Genomic DNA, 15310 nt, shown 5'->3' with positions numbered 1-15310 from the left:
ACATAGCAGGCAAAACAGGTGAAAATCATCTTATGCATGAAAAATCTTCTTTTTTCCTCTTAGTGAGTCTTCTTCCCCAGTGATAGATATCTTGAGCCAATTGAAGAAAATCAGCAGAGAGAAGGAGGAAGTGTTACAGTAAAGTTAATAACAGGTCCGCACAACAGTAACAATATTTCTTTTATAGTTCCTATAGCTATATAGTGCTTAAGCATTCACTTTTAAAAACAGCATTAGTCTTGATAATAGGATACACTATTCATATTTTACAATATAGGTATTTTTAAAAATTATTCTCAGGGAAGGAATTTAGCTTCTCTGTGCCAGTTTTCTTCCCTATAAAATGGATAGAATACTTACTTACCTCTCATGGTGTAATAATAAATTCCAATGTAAGTGTACACTTTTGGGTGTAATGGGGAATAATTGGAACCCTGATCCTTTAAACATGTGTGCACATGAGTAACTTTAACTTTGAACTCAGTGGGATTACTCATGTGTATATCTGTTTGCAGGATCAGGGCCAATATTTGTAAAATGCTTTGAGATCCTTAGGGGACAAGTGTAAGGATGCAAAGTATTATTATATGTATTATATATTGGCTTGAGATTGTGGATTTAAAAAAAAGAAGGATTATCTACATATTGTTACAATATTATTTATTTATTACTAATAGCAACAGCAGGGAAACACATTTTCCTAATTATAAAAATGAGAAATTGTTGCAGGCAGGACTTGGCTAAAATTGATGGTGGAGGATGAGATGAAATAAAGTTACCATGCAGAGCGGAAGTAAAAAAATCATAAAACAAACACTGTGGGGGAGGGGAGGAAGCAGAGCATTAAAGTCACAGTGAAATATTTTAGTGCAAGTGAGGGAAAGTGAAGGATGATGTGAGGTGGAGTTTCCAGTCACACTTTCCAGTAGACACATTGATCTTTATTTGAGATCAAAAGGACAAGTGGCTGGGGATTTCTTCTGCTTCTGTGCAAAGAGCATTCTTGAAGCTCGATGAAGAAATGCAGCAACATTAACATACAACAACTTGCTGTCAGGGCACGGGCTATGGGTACACACATGGGAAATTCTCAATTGCAATGTAATCTTGACGTTTTTTCAAGGAGATAGCATTGTTTTTCTCAGAAGCAGAACAGAGAGGAAGACACGGCAGCACAGCCTGCTTTCAAGAATGAAGAGCTGAAAGCAAAACTTGATGCAACCATGAAGTCTGGATCTGGAGTCAAACTTCCCCCAAGCACAGGGATGTTCAAGAGTTAGGGCTTTGGTTCAGGCCCAACCAAAATCAAAAGCCAAAGGAAAATGACGCAAGGTTTCTGTTCAGTTCAAGATGCAGGATCTCACTCCCCTTTACCTCTCAAGCACTCAACGAACAGGAACCAGGGTATTCTCTGGGTGTGCACCCAAGCACTCTCATTGGCTACAGGTGCTGAATATTGTTTTCAGTTTGGCTATTTTAGGTATTTGCAAATCACTGACCATTCAATTTTCTCCAAAGGGGTTATATGTTCTGAAAGAAACACAGAAGGCTACTACTTGATAAATGGAGGTCAAATTGATAAGGCTGTGTCCCCTTTACAAATTATAAGGTTTTATGCTTTTTTGCTGTCATAGGGGAGACTAGTGTAGAAGTACCGATGTCATAGGATAAATTGTGTTGAAGAAAAGATGTTTGTATGCTATGTTCCAGTGTGTAGGCCCTCCCACTGCAGTGACAATTCTGCACAAGTGGAGCTGCCTGTGGTTTCCTTTCATTCTTCTAAGAGCTCCGCAGGAAGCATGTTCATTGCTCACTTGATGTACTGGCAAGTGCCACATTCACTTTTCCTCCTCAGAGTAGATTTTTCTTTGTCATCTAGTCAGGTTTATTTCTCCCCTAACTATATTGCCTAGTGTCTCTTTATGTTTAGCTACTATACTACACGGCTTGCTTTATACTAGCTGCTGTACTAAACTGCTGGATGACATCTTCACTACTGTAAATTCAATCAGTCTTTCCCCTTTACTAGTCATTAGCTAATAAATATTAATTATTTCACTTCCCACTGCTATATTGCCTGCATAAAACTGTGGAAAAATGAACAATTACTAAATATTTATTGTTCACGTTTGCTAATACAAATAACTATTTATCCACATTGATTGCACTGCTAAATTACCAGTGATGCTTCACTCACCCCTTCCCTCTCAGCAAGGATTAAGCAAACTGGTGCTTACAGGGCTATATTCTGCCCTGACTCTGTGAAATCCATAAAGCTATGAGAAGGTGGAAGGACAGACTTTGGCTCAAGATAACCTCCCCCAGAGGTCCTATGCTAAATCACTTCATCTCAGCCTTACCTGTAATCTGAAAAGACTGAATTGTTCAGTTCCCACTCATGCTCTTGATGGAAGATTCTGATCAATGAGTCTGCAATGGTGTTCTGAAGTCCTGGCAGATAAATCACTGAAATATCTATTTAATGGTCTATGCCAACTCTTCATAGTTCCATAGGTTTGCTGACTCTTTGCAAAAGGATGGAGATTTTGCCCCTCCTTGGTGGTTTATATACTACATGGCCACTCAGTTATCTAACATCACCCTGACATATTGGCCCTGAGAGTAGGTAGGAAGTGAAGACAGGCATAACAGATCACTCAGAGTTTGAGGACATTGATGTGAAGTAACAACAGCCAAGGTGTCCACCTGCCTTGAGCTGTATGATCCTGGAGGTGAGTGCTCCAGGCTAACCATGAGACTTTTGTGGTGATAACATGCAGGGGAGGAGGCAGTGAGAAGGGGATTCCCACACTGATTTTCTGAAGGTATTTCCACCAGCTGAAGGAATCAAGTGCCATCCCATGTACTGATATCCCTCTGCACAGTTTGTGTTCATTGAGTGTGTGGGCAGGCTTGAGCAATACTAGAAGGCACCAAGAGTGCAGTTTTGCATGGAGGAGTTATGAAAGTACAGGCCACCACGTGTCCTGGGAGTCAGAGGCAAGCCTTCACTGTGATTTGTGGGCTTTGTTCAAGCATGGTGATTAGGCTGGTCACCATGGTGAACCTGTCTGCAGGTAGATATGCTTTGGTTACCACAGAGTCTAGGGTGGCCCTGGTGCATTGCACAGGTGTCAAAGTTGATTTCTATATATTGAGATGAAGGCCTAGGGAGTAGAAAAGGGCTAGGGTCTTCTTGTTAGCAGACTCCACCTCGAAGACTGGCTTTTTTTGCCAGTATAAGCTGTGTCCATACTAGGAGCACTTTGCTAGTATAGTGTACTGGTATAACTAGACTAGCAAAGCACTCATAGTGTAGACATTGCCTCATGATGCGTGAAATGCCACTATTAAACAAAAAACATCCATAGTGGAAAATTTGTTATTTTTAAAATGTTTTCAGAGGAATTGTTAGTGACAGAAGTAGGAATTTTTAAAATCTATGATTTTTAACGTGGACTGTCCCTTTTAACCTATCTGTCCCCATTTTCCATCTTTATAATAAGGAGATAATACTTTCCTACTTCACAGGGGATTGTAAGAATTAAATAGTTAATGTTTTTAAAGCTCATTGAAGATGAAAAGTGCCACAGTGGTGCTCAGTGTTAGTTATTAATTGAGATGGGGGCTGGTGCTAAATGTTACTGTTATTAATTGAGATGTGGGCCAGAGAGAGGAAATAAAAAGACAAATTAATGGAAAGCCACAAACAATCTAGTGGTCTTTTAACAACACAATAGTTGCTCAGTTGCCTCCTTTGCTCTACCTCTTATTCAGTATCTGCTGTCTGACTCAACACCCATTCTTTGTCCGATCAGTTTCCACCTAGTGACTTACCACATGTAGGGGCAGATGGCTAAGCAACTCCCAGCTCCCAGATGTTTTCCTTATGAGAAAGGAAGCAGTATAACATAGCCATTTCAATGTGAAATCTCATTTCTATGGCAAAGGACACAATGTGGGATTATGCACTATGAAGTAGTTCTTGTTTCCCTTCCTACAGCAGATCCTTTATCATATATGACTACATCTGCAAAAGTTAAAAAATACACTCGATCTTGTCCCCTATAAGCCATGACATCCTACCCCAAATTGCATTGGCTCTTTTGGCTGAATTTTTTTTTTTTAGCATGACATAATATAGTTGTGTAACAGAGTGACTTTCCCCTAGTTTGGAGAGCCTGGGGCTAAGCCAACTGTGATTACAGAATGAGCCACACCTGGGTTGAATCCGGTGATCCCAGGGTAAAGACAGTAGGAAGCTGCAGAATGAGGCTGCAGGGAGAGAGGGTCTCCTGCAGTGGCCCCAAGGGAGGGACAGTTCCTAAGGAGGAGACTTGTGCCCAGCTTAAGCCTGCGGGGAAGATTGTTTTTTGTTTCTTTTGAAAATTTTGTTAATTTAATAAAGACTCAGCCCCCACAGAAGAGGCTTGAAGAGGCTGCAATTGAAGAGGCTGTGTGGAGATTGTTGAAGGAGCCCTGAAGCAGGGGAAAAGAGGGGCAGGGCACTGCAGAGGCACCTCTTGGCCATAAGCAGGTGCTCAGATGACATCCAGCTCTGTTACAAATTGTAAAGAAAAAACATAACAGTTTTTCATTTCAATAATGTGCTGATTCAAAAGGTGGAGCAGTACTGTATATATTTCTATGCCTGCAAATAGAAATGAGGGCCCTTTAAAAGTCAGTACACCTGTTTTTCATTTTCTCTTGCTTTCTTTTGCAGCACAGTTAAGTAATTCACTGCTAGAGCAGCAGAAATTCTCATAGTGGGGTTAAGTACTGTAAAATTAGTTGTATAAGTATGTGCTGAGAGCTGGGTGAAAGAAAGTAACTGTTTTAATTATAGTGGATAAAAACTAGCCAGAGGAAATCTACCATAACTGATAAATAGAATAGCACTTCAAAACAATTGAGGTGCAAATCTTTCCCCTTTCTGTTGAAGCACCAGCCATGCCCTGAGTTCGGAATACATTATCAAGGGAAGTGGGAAAGCTCTGTGCTAATTTAAATCGATGACTACGTGTATGTTTATATTGTCTATCCACTGCTGAAGACCTGGGTATTAGGAGTTCTTCTAACCTGGCTGGCTGAAATGAAACTGTTGACTTTTATAATGTGTCTTGCATCTTTGTGGAATGCTCACCATTCATTAGGGGGTGTAATCTGTCATTGTCAGATCAATGAAGTCTCGGGCACAGCGTTGCTAATTTGATTTGAAAATATACATGGAAACCTGAGACTGCTTTTAGTAAGAATGACAAGTCGGGCCTAATGAATACAATCTCCTTTGTTGTTCTCAAGAATGGTGTGTTGATAACTAAGACTCGAGGCTCCCATACTGTTCTTGCAGCAGTAACAGCTACCCTAGGGAAGATAAAAGTGATGTCCATGTCACAGATAGAACTAATTCTCAATTCTGATTTATTGATTAAAAGAGAGGGTCAGCAAGACCTTTAAGCGTAATCTTGTATCTTAGGCAGCAGAGCAGGGAGGAAGTTTCTCTGGCTCTTAACCACTTTCCATGAAGCTTGTACCAAAAAATGGTGATTATCAGGCTCCCATTCATTGCATAATACAGGTGAACATGAAATGTAATGGCATGAAAATACCAGCTGATGTGATCCATAGACCTACATGAAAAAGCTCACAAAAGACAACAGTCTAGAGACCAAACCCTGAAATAAATGCAAATTTTGTCATTGACTTAATTGGGGCCAGGATTTGGCCCAAGTCAAATAGACATGCTGGGACATACTCTGATAGCAGAAATGCGTACTGTGACATTCCATTCCATATTCCTCGTGAAAATATGCTTATATGTCCATATTCCTTGTGAAAATATGGTTATGATATGAATATGACATAACTGAGATATACTTTATGCAAGATGGCTCATGTAAAAATCATTGGAAAGGTTATGATTTACTCAGTGTGATTATCCAATTTGTATGCCTGTATCATTTCTGTATCTGAAATTAGGAATATTAAATAAGTATCTGTATTTCAAATGTGTTACTTTGGGTGTCAACCCCATCTAGCCCTTCAGGTACAAGAACGGAAAATCCAGACAGGGCTAATGGGCCATTAGAAGAGACAATGGTCTGTGAAAGAGCTTTGTCTTCCTGTGGACGCTGGAGATAGCCTACAGGCAATGGCTGCCACAGCCATGTAGAGACATCGGTCCAAGTCACCTGGTGCTGGATACCTCTTTTCCCCTTTTGGAATGCCAGTGGTTTTCCACTCAAAGACAAAGCGTTCCTGCCTTACACAAGAGCTATATAAGGCAGGGAAGTGACATCATCAGGGTTCTCCTCTGCCTCCCTACTCAAAGAGACACTGAAAAAGACCTAGAAGCAAAAACTGAGCTGAGAGGAGAAGGGTTGAACCCAAGCTGGGAGGGCGTCTAGCTTGTGACTAATAATACCTGAGGTCTCAAGATGGACACCAGTGCAGCAGCCTTTCAAGACTTTCTGTAATCTACCTGCAACAATATCACTGGTGGGAAATACTATTTGTAACCAATTTCTTTAGTGAAACTAGCTTAGTTTGCGTGTTTGGTTTCATTTGCTTAGTAATCTGCTTTGTTCTGTTTGCTACCCCTTTTACCACTTAAAGTCTGCCTTTTGTAGTTCATAAAATTTGTTTTGTTTAGAATATAACCCAGTTTCTGTAATTTCTAAATGAAGGGAAGGGGTGAGAAGTTATGCATACCTTCGTCCACATTGAGGGAGCAGGCAGATTTCATAATATATCTTTGGGTCTGCACTCCAAGGAAGGTGGACACCTGAGTGCTGAAGCAAGTTCCTTAAGCTGACTCTTCCCAGAGCTGATCTGCAGCTGGGTGTGGCCCCACCTGTGTGTGTGTTAGAGGAGGCTTTAATAGCCTTGCTCAGCAAGACAGGTTAAAGGGAGCCCATGCTGGCAGAACAGGTAGACTCAGGCCTGGTCTACACTATGGGGTTAGGTCAAATTTAGCCGCGTCAGGTCTATTTAAAAATGACTGCGTCCACACAACCAACCCCGTTCCGTCGACCTAAATGGCTCTTAACATTGATTTCTGTACTCCTTCCCGATGAGGGGAGTAGTGCTAAAATCAACCTTGCTGGGTCGAATGTGGGGTAGTGCGGACGCAAATCGACAGTACTGGCCTCCAGGAGCTAACCCAGAGTGCACCATTGTGACTGCTCTGGACAGCACTTTGAACTCCAGTGCACTATCCAGCTTTTCACAGGAAAAGCCCCGGGAACTTTTGAATTTCATTTCCTGTTTGCAAAAAGAAAAGGAGTACTTGTGGCACCTTAGAGACTAACAAATTTATTTGAGCATAAGCTTTCGTGAGCTACAGCTCACTTCATCGGATGTGCTCCTTTTCTTTTTGCGAATACAGACTAACACGGCCTCTACTCTGAAACATTTCCTGTTTGGTTAGTGTGGCGAACTCAGCAGCACAGGTGACCATGCAGTCCCCCTAGAATTGTAGAGTGTAGAATGTTTCTACGCTCCCCCTATCATCTCTGTCCCTGAGGTTATCGCAGATTAGAAGGCGAAAAAAATGCACTCACGATGACATGTTTTCCGAGCTCATGCAGTCCTCCCGCACTGATAGGGCAGACCTTAATACATGGAGGCATTCAGTGGCAGAGGCCAGGAAAGAATTAACAGAGCGCGAAGAACGGAGGCAGGACGTAATGCTAAGACTAATGGGAGAGCAAACGGACATGATGAAGCATCTGTTGGGGAACCAAATGGACATGATGAAATGTCTGTTGGAGCTGCAGGAAAGCCAACAAGACCACAAACCCTCGCTGCATCCACTGTATAACTGCCTATCCTCCTCCCCATGTTCCATAGCCTCGTCACCCAAGAACACGATGGGGGGGAGGGGGGAAAGGCTCCGGGCACCCAGCCATTCCACTCCACTCCAGAGGATAAGCAATGTGGCCTTGTCCTTCCCTCTTCCACCACCCCACCCGAGCTACCTTGTCCGTTATTTCATTTTCTTTTAATGAATAAAGAATAAAGAGAGGTTTTAGAGTAGCAGCCGTGTTAGTCTGTATTCGCAAAAAGAAAAGGAGTACTTGTTGCACCTTAGAGACCAAAAAATTTATTTGAGCATAAGCTTTCGTGAGCTACATCTGATGAATGCATCCGATGAAGTGAGCTGTAGCTCACGAAAGCTTATGCTCAAATAAATTTGTTAGTCTCTAAGGTGGATAAAGAAAGAATGCATGGTTTCAAAACAATAGTTACTTTATTTTGAAGTGGGGAGGGTGGCTGGCTTACAGGGAATTAAAATCAACAAAGGGGGTGGGTTTGCATCAAGGAGAAACACACACAACTGTCACACCAAAGCCTGGCCAGTCATGAAACTGGTTTTCAAAGCCTCTCTGATGCACAGTGTGCCTTGCTGTACTCTTCTAATCTGGCTGCTCAAAATCGGATGCCAGGCGATTTGCCTCAACCTCCCACCCTGCCAAACGTCTCCCCCTTACTGTCACCGATATTATGGAGCACACAGCAAGCAGCAATAACAATGGGAATGTTGGTTGCGCTAAGGTCTGACCTAGTCAGCAAACAGTGCCAGCGAGCTTTTAAATGTCCAAAGACACATTCTACCACCATTCTGCACTTGCTCAGCCTATAGTTGAACTGCTCCTTACTACTGTCCAGGCTTCATGAGCCATGGGAGCAAGGGCTAGGCTGGGGTAGGTGCAACTGCGTGGTGCTGCCAGCTGGGAGAGCAGCCTGAGGCAGAATCCTCCAGCTCACATGATATTCTAGGCAGGACTGAATCTCCATGAGACAAAACTTAAAGAAGAGACTGACCTGGAGTCTCTGGCTCCCATTCGATGCTCTAAGAGGAGAATAGCCATGTTTGTCCAGGTGCCCCTGATCGATCTCACCGAGGTCTGCCAGGAGCACCCAGGAGACGTACGACAGCTATCAGTCCTACTGCAGCATCTGCCATGAAGGCAAGGAGCTGCTGCTGTGTAGCAATGCAGTACCATGTCTGCCAGCAGCACCCAGGAGACGTACGGTGACGGTGAGCTGAGCGGGCTCCATGCTTGCCGTGGTATGGCGTCTGCAGGGGTTATCCAGGAAAAAAGGTGCAAAATGATTATCTGCCATAGATTTCACGGAGGGAGGCCTGATGACATGTACCCAAAACCACCCGCGACAATGTTTTTGCCCGATCAGGCATTGGGAGCTTAACCCAGAATTCCAATGGGCAGCAGAGATTGCGGGAACTGTGGGATAGCTACCCACAGTGCACCGCTCTGTAAGTTGATGCTAGCCACGGTAGTGAGGACGCACTCTGCCGACTTACTGCACTTACTGCGGACATACGCAATTGACTGTATAAAATTGGTTTCTAAAAATTGACTTCTATAAAATCGACCTAATTTTGTAGTGTAGACATACCCTCAGTGGTATCTCAGCACATCAGGTGGAATCCCAAGGGGTCAAACCCGTCACATGTATATCTCTGACCATTAGGTCTGCCCCTTTGATTTATAAATGTATGGATACTGACTTATCACAAGGGTATAACCTTGTTTAACTGACCCATGTAGCTGAAGCGAGGTATTGAAAACCAATCTCTTACCAGTATTCCTTTGTGTTCCATTCTTATTACAGTTCCCAGTAACAGTTTCCTGTATCCTTATATGAGAAGATCTTACGTACTTTTGCTATTTTGCTATTAATCTATATTTTCTTACTTCTTCTGTCTCTGGGCCTTAATCCTCCTAAATATTTTATTTAGTGTTTTGGCAATGGAAGTATTAAGTGCTGAAATATTGCTTACATGTTTGATGTGGTTTGGTGTACTTTGCTTTCAGTAATACCATATGACAGTATGCTAGTCACATCTTGAACTGGTGCTCTTTGTTTAGCAGCAATTATCTCTCACAAAAATTAAGAGAGTAAGGGCCCAATCCAGCTTCCACTGAAGGCAATAGCAAAACTTCCAGTAACTTCCATGGGAGGTGGACTGGAACTCTGTGGTATTCTCAGCCAGGTCCAAATTCAAGCATGCAACCTGGTCTCCTCTGGAAGCTTCAAAGATAGGAAAACTGTCCTGAAGTTTCAAATATATTTTAGATTACACTGAGATTATCCCTTAAAAGCTTTTAATGTGCAAGGGGAAGAATTCTCTCAGCAAAATTCAGTACAATACACACACACACACACACACTTTACCCAGGTATACTTTGGGAAGCTCTCCTTTCCCCTTGTTACAGTTCAAATGAAGGCAACTCCCTGACTAAAACCGTTTATGGATCATGCACCGTTCCAGCAATGGGGAGAAAGTAAGGATCAGAATTAGCTACAAAGATCACATCCTACCTTACTTCTCTTCTCAAAAACCAAACACCAACCAACAGCTGCTGAGGATCTACTGCACAGAGGAAAAAATGAAGTTGTAGGAGAAGCAGTGAGTGAAAAAGAAGAAAAGATGGCAAATTATAGTGGAAGCTCTTGTTGACAATGAATATAAATACTTTACCAAGTGACAGTGCACAAATTCACCTATGCTACTATGCTAACTCATTTATGTTATGACACTGGAGGTTACATGGAGGAATGTTTGCTTCTCTTAGATTCTGTTGACAACTTAGTACTTTGAAACCTCTTCTACTATATTTGTTTGTTTCTCTGTTGCATTAAACCTGCTACATCTGAGCTGCCAAGGAAACTTTAATGCATAAATCTTTGTCTACTGGTAAAACTTGTATTTTATTTATAATACCTCAAGGTATAGTATGAGGTTTGTGGATCATTACCATAGAATATTGTAGTGTTTTGTATGAGGTTAATACTGTACCTTTGCCTACAGTTGTTTGCATATATTTAGAGGTGAAATCTGGGCCAAAAAATCCACTTAAACAGAGAATAAATAAGTATGCATACAGTTTGGTGATTAAGGGCTTAATCCAATGACTGTTAAAGTCAATAGGAGTTTTTGGATGCTGGATCAGGCCCTACATTTTGTATTTTTCATTCCTTACTCTGGTTTTGTTTTTTTTCTTTTTGGTAAATGCTCTAACATGTAAAACAAGGAGCAGCACTGAACATAACATGTTGCCCGATGTTTGCTGCCTTATAAAACGGTTGGGCTCTTTATGATAGGTACTTAGCATAGATTTTACTGCCAGAATTAATTCAGTATTTGTACTTATTTCCTGTCTTGCCTGTTTTTTAAAAAAAAGCCAGTTTTATTAGTCTTTCATAGTTTTCTTTGCATAGAAGATAAGAACCTAAAGAATAACCAGAAATCTCTTCCCAAGCTGAGTATAAATTATGTTCAATTACTGTATTCAACTGGTATTTATGTGCAGATACCCTAAGATAAGTGAAATAGCTTCCCTGTGAACACGATCACTTTTTAACTCCTGAGAGAGTCACTATTAGGGTTGATAGGCCTAAATATTGATCTATTTTTATAGGTTTCTTATCTGAAAAATCTTATTTTTATTTCTCTATTTCTTTTCCAAACTGCTGCTGCCAGAAAATTTGAGAAATTAGAAGCTGTATGTGAATTTCTAGTGCATGTAGAATATGAGTTTCCAATACATTTTCTGCACACTGAATTTCTGATGCACCTAAGCATGATAAAAAAGTAAAATATGCATGCTGGTTTTATTGAAAGTCTCATAGTAAGTCAGGTAAGTCATATGCTCGTATTTTATTAGTGGCCACAACAATTAGTATGAAAAAGTAATAAAAAGCACGCCACTGTCAAAAAAGCTATTTTTAAGGCTATCAACCATCATCATATTTTCTTTTAATCTTGCTGCCACAGAAAAAAATTATGCGCCAATTACTGACTCTGGATGAAATATGAACCACTTACTGTCTTATTTTCAGTGTTGCTGAGCAATTGTGACAACAGTGTGTTTGAAGTGCTCAGCACCTCTTAAAATCAGGTCCTTACTGAATTTTTCTAATGCAACAATGGAGATTTCTTAGATCTACCTGTGCAGATCTTGAAGAATGTTTGGTTTATCCTCAGTACCAAAACTGAAAATACTACCAGAGCACCAAATGGCACTAGAACAAGTTCCCTAGCTTTTATTGCTCAACCATATTAGACCATTAATATTGCATTTCTGCTGGCAGTAATGGTCATATTAAAAGTTAAAGAGAATTCTAGGCTGAGACAACTGAAAAAAGATTAAACTTTTTGAAGGAAATAGAAAAGAAATATGGCACTCCATTAAGAAAGTGAAATTATTGGGAATACTTGAGAATCCGCGAGCTTTGGTGGGCCATTGAAAGTATTGCAATTAATAGTATTAAATTAAATCTTAAAATATTTTGTAACAGTACATTTTGCAAGCTAGTAGGACACTAAAATATTTCTCGTATAGGCCCTGAGGGGCCCACGGCTGCAGGCCTTGTGGCCCCGCCCCAGAAAAGGGCAATGGAGAGGTCCTCTGAGCTGTCTAGAGGGGCTGTGTGGGAAGCAGCCAATCAGGGCCCAGCAAGCTAGTATAACAAGAGCTGCAGGGCCAGGGAGAGTTCAGTTCCTTGCTAGAGCTGGAGGAGCATGGATGGTGTGTGGTTGGCTGAGGGAGCTGCAGCATCTCGGATGAGGTACTGCTGCCGGAAGCCAGGGAGAGTGAGAAGGAGCCCTGAGCTTGTTGCGGGGACTCCATCAGGACAAGGCCTTGAGGTAAGGGTGAAGACGGTGTAGAGCCATGGGGAAGTGGCCCAGGGAATTAGCACAGCAGTGCAACTTAGACAAAGGGACACAGCAGACAGCTGCTATCTACAGGATCCCTGGGTTGGAACCCAGAGTAGTGGGTGGGCCTGGGTACCATATTAGTCGCTGAGAAAGTGGCCTGGACATCGAGGCACCCCCAGAGGTGGGAACTGAACTGCAGCAGCCCAGCTGGAGAGTTGTGGCCAGAAAGGCCCCAAGAGGACAAAAACTTTGTCATCAGGAGGGAGCTCTGGGGCACTGCTCTATCCCGGATCAGGGACAACTTGTGGGAGACATTACAGGGGGCATTGAGAGAGACTCCTTTGGACTTGTACCCCAGAAGGGATTTTGCATTGCTTTCGTCACACAGACAGACTGTGTGTGACTCGGCTGGAGGGCTGAGTCACTGAAGACACCCCACAGAGATAGAGAGAGAGAGACGAGGCACACGCACTCGGCCAATGGGGCACTCATGAGAGGTTAGTACACCCCGTAACATCTTCTGGGAGCCAGAAGCTTAGGCAGAGTCTCTCTCTGGCTAGAGAGAGAGACAGGCCTGGCTGCAGGGGAACTTACCTGGGGACCGAGAGTAAGGCAGGGCTGGGGAAAGGCCTCAGGAGCTGGGAAGCCTTAGGCCAGCAACTCCCCAGGCTGCAGGGCCTGGTCCGAGGCCCATATAGGTATTGGGGTTGCAGAGGGGCAGCCTGAGGGTGGGTAAACACAGCCAGTCCAAACCCCTTGTTGCCTGTGATGATTGGCTTTTACACTGCAGTCCGTCCCAGGGCGCAGGAGCTAGACGGTGACTGGCAGTAGCCACGACTGAGGCGACGTGGGGATAGTGGGTGAAGGTTCCCCGGGGTGGGGAGACCCAGGGAGTGGGGGTACTGCCAGGGGGCAGCACCCAAGACAAGGGCACCGGGTCTGGGAGGGACATGGGGATCAGTGGTAAGGCGGATCACCGGCCTGCGGAGGGCGCTCTGGGCTGGAAATTGAACTAATTCCCAAGAATGACCAACAGGAGGTACCGCAGGGGTGAGTCCGAACCTTTACAAGCACCCATAGGAACAATAACTCAAAGAAGAATAAGGTGCCAAAAACAGTCCACACAAAAGGATTATTTTGCTGAAATTACCTGGTAAGACGCAAGCCTCTCTCTCTCTCTCTCTCTTTTTTTTTTTTTAAATAAAAAGAAAACACTCCATCATAGCTAGACTTTAGTCTGAAACTAAATTCTGTTCCAACTCCCTCTATTTCCCCACCCAACTTTATACAGATTCTTATAACGGCTATGTACAGACTTGTATGAAACTCAGACTGACATGGAGAATTTCCCAGAGGAAGTTTAACAGTGATTATATAACAAGTTAAGTCTCTGACCCTTTTTCATCAAGAGTTTATTACACTATTAGTTTATTCCTCTTAACTTAATCTCCAACAACCCTCTATCCTCTCTGCTCAAATAAACAAAGGACAAATTATATTTTTAAGAAATTAAAAACAAATTGATTTTGCTTGGAGCACTATTAGGCTGAAGATGTCAACACAGTTGGATTCTGCCTTTGGAAATCATAATGTTCATTTCTTGTTACATGTACCCCACATAAGTCCGTAGGAAGAATCTGGATGTGCTAAACCAAGACAAAAACAAGTTTCTAAGTAAATCTTCTCTCTAACATACACAGGTTTTTAATAATTATATAGCGTAACTTTATGTTGATACAGTACTTTCAACCAGAGATCTCAAAGTACTTTACCATGAAGGGTAAGTATAATTACCTCAAATTTACTGAAAGAGAAACAGTCTCAGGGAGGTAAACTGACTTTCCCAAGCTGACAGTCAGTGACAGAGTAGAATACAGCACAGGTCTCCTGACTCCCAGCTCTGTAGCTTCTCTACGGGACCACAGGGGCTTTTTAGCCAGTGGGAAAAGTAGCCTAGAAGGAAAAATTGAAGTTGTTTCATTGATTAAAAGAAGTTTAATTCGCAAAGGAAGGAAACCTGCCCAAACATTTTTTATCCCCGTAAAGAATACTTTTTAAATCATGTGAGTAATTAGATGTTGGATAAAATTTTCAGGTGCGATTGGGAACCTAATTTTACTTACATTTTATATGCATGGATGCATTTTAATTCACCTGGGAGAACAGCAATTGGCTTGAGATCGACTCAGGAAAGACAGAAATGATGCTTGTACAAAGTAGGAAACTCTGAGGAATTTGACAATGATCAAGTGCATCAGATTGTGGTGGTGGTGTGAATTCTGTGTCTCGGTGGATTCCTTGCTACTCCTGGACACATGCATTGTCAAAATGGTGAGAAAAGACTTCTCTCTCTTTGGCCTAATTAAGAGGCCTTGCTCACTCCTCTCCGATGAGGACCTATCTGCAATGAGCCATGCTTTCATCTCCTCCAGAGACAAATATTGTATCTCATGATCAATGGGGTTGGATCCAACTGCTGCAAAAAGCCTGAAGTTGGTGCAGTGTGTATCAACATGCCTCATTACAAAAGCCAACTTGAACATACCAAGCTCATGCTTTGCAAACTCCACTAAGTTCCTTATTCAGTTCAGTGCAGAGTTCAAAGTCCTGATGGGTCTC

The sequence above is a fragment of the Chelonia mydas genome, chromosome 4 (genome assembly GCF_015237465.2).
Source record: "Chelonia mydas isolate rCheMyd1 chromosome 4, rCheMyd1.pri.v2, whole genome shotgun sequence".
NCBI lineage: Eukaryota > Metazoa > Chordata > Testudines > Cheloniidae > Chelonia > Chelonia mydas.
Note: the sequence above shows the minus strand (reverse complement) of the source record.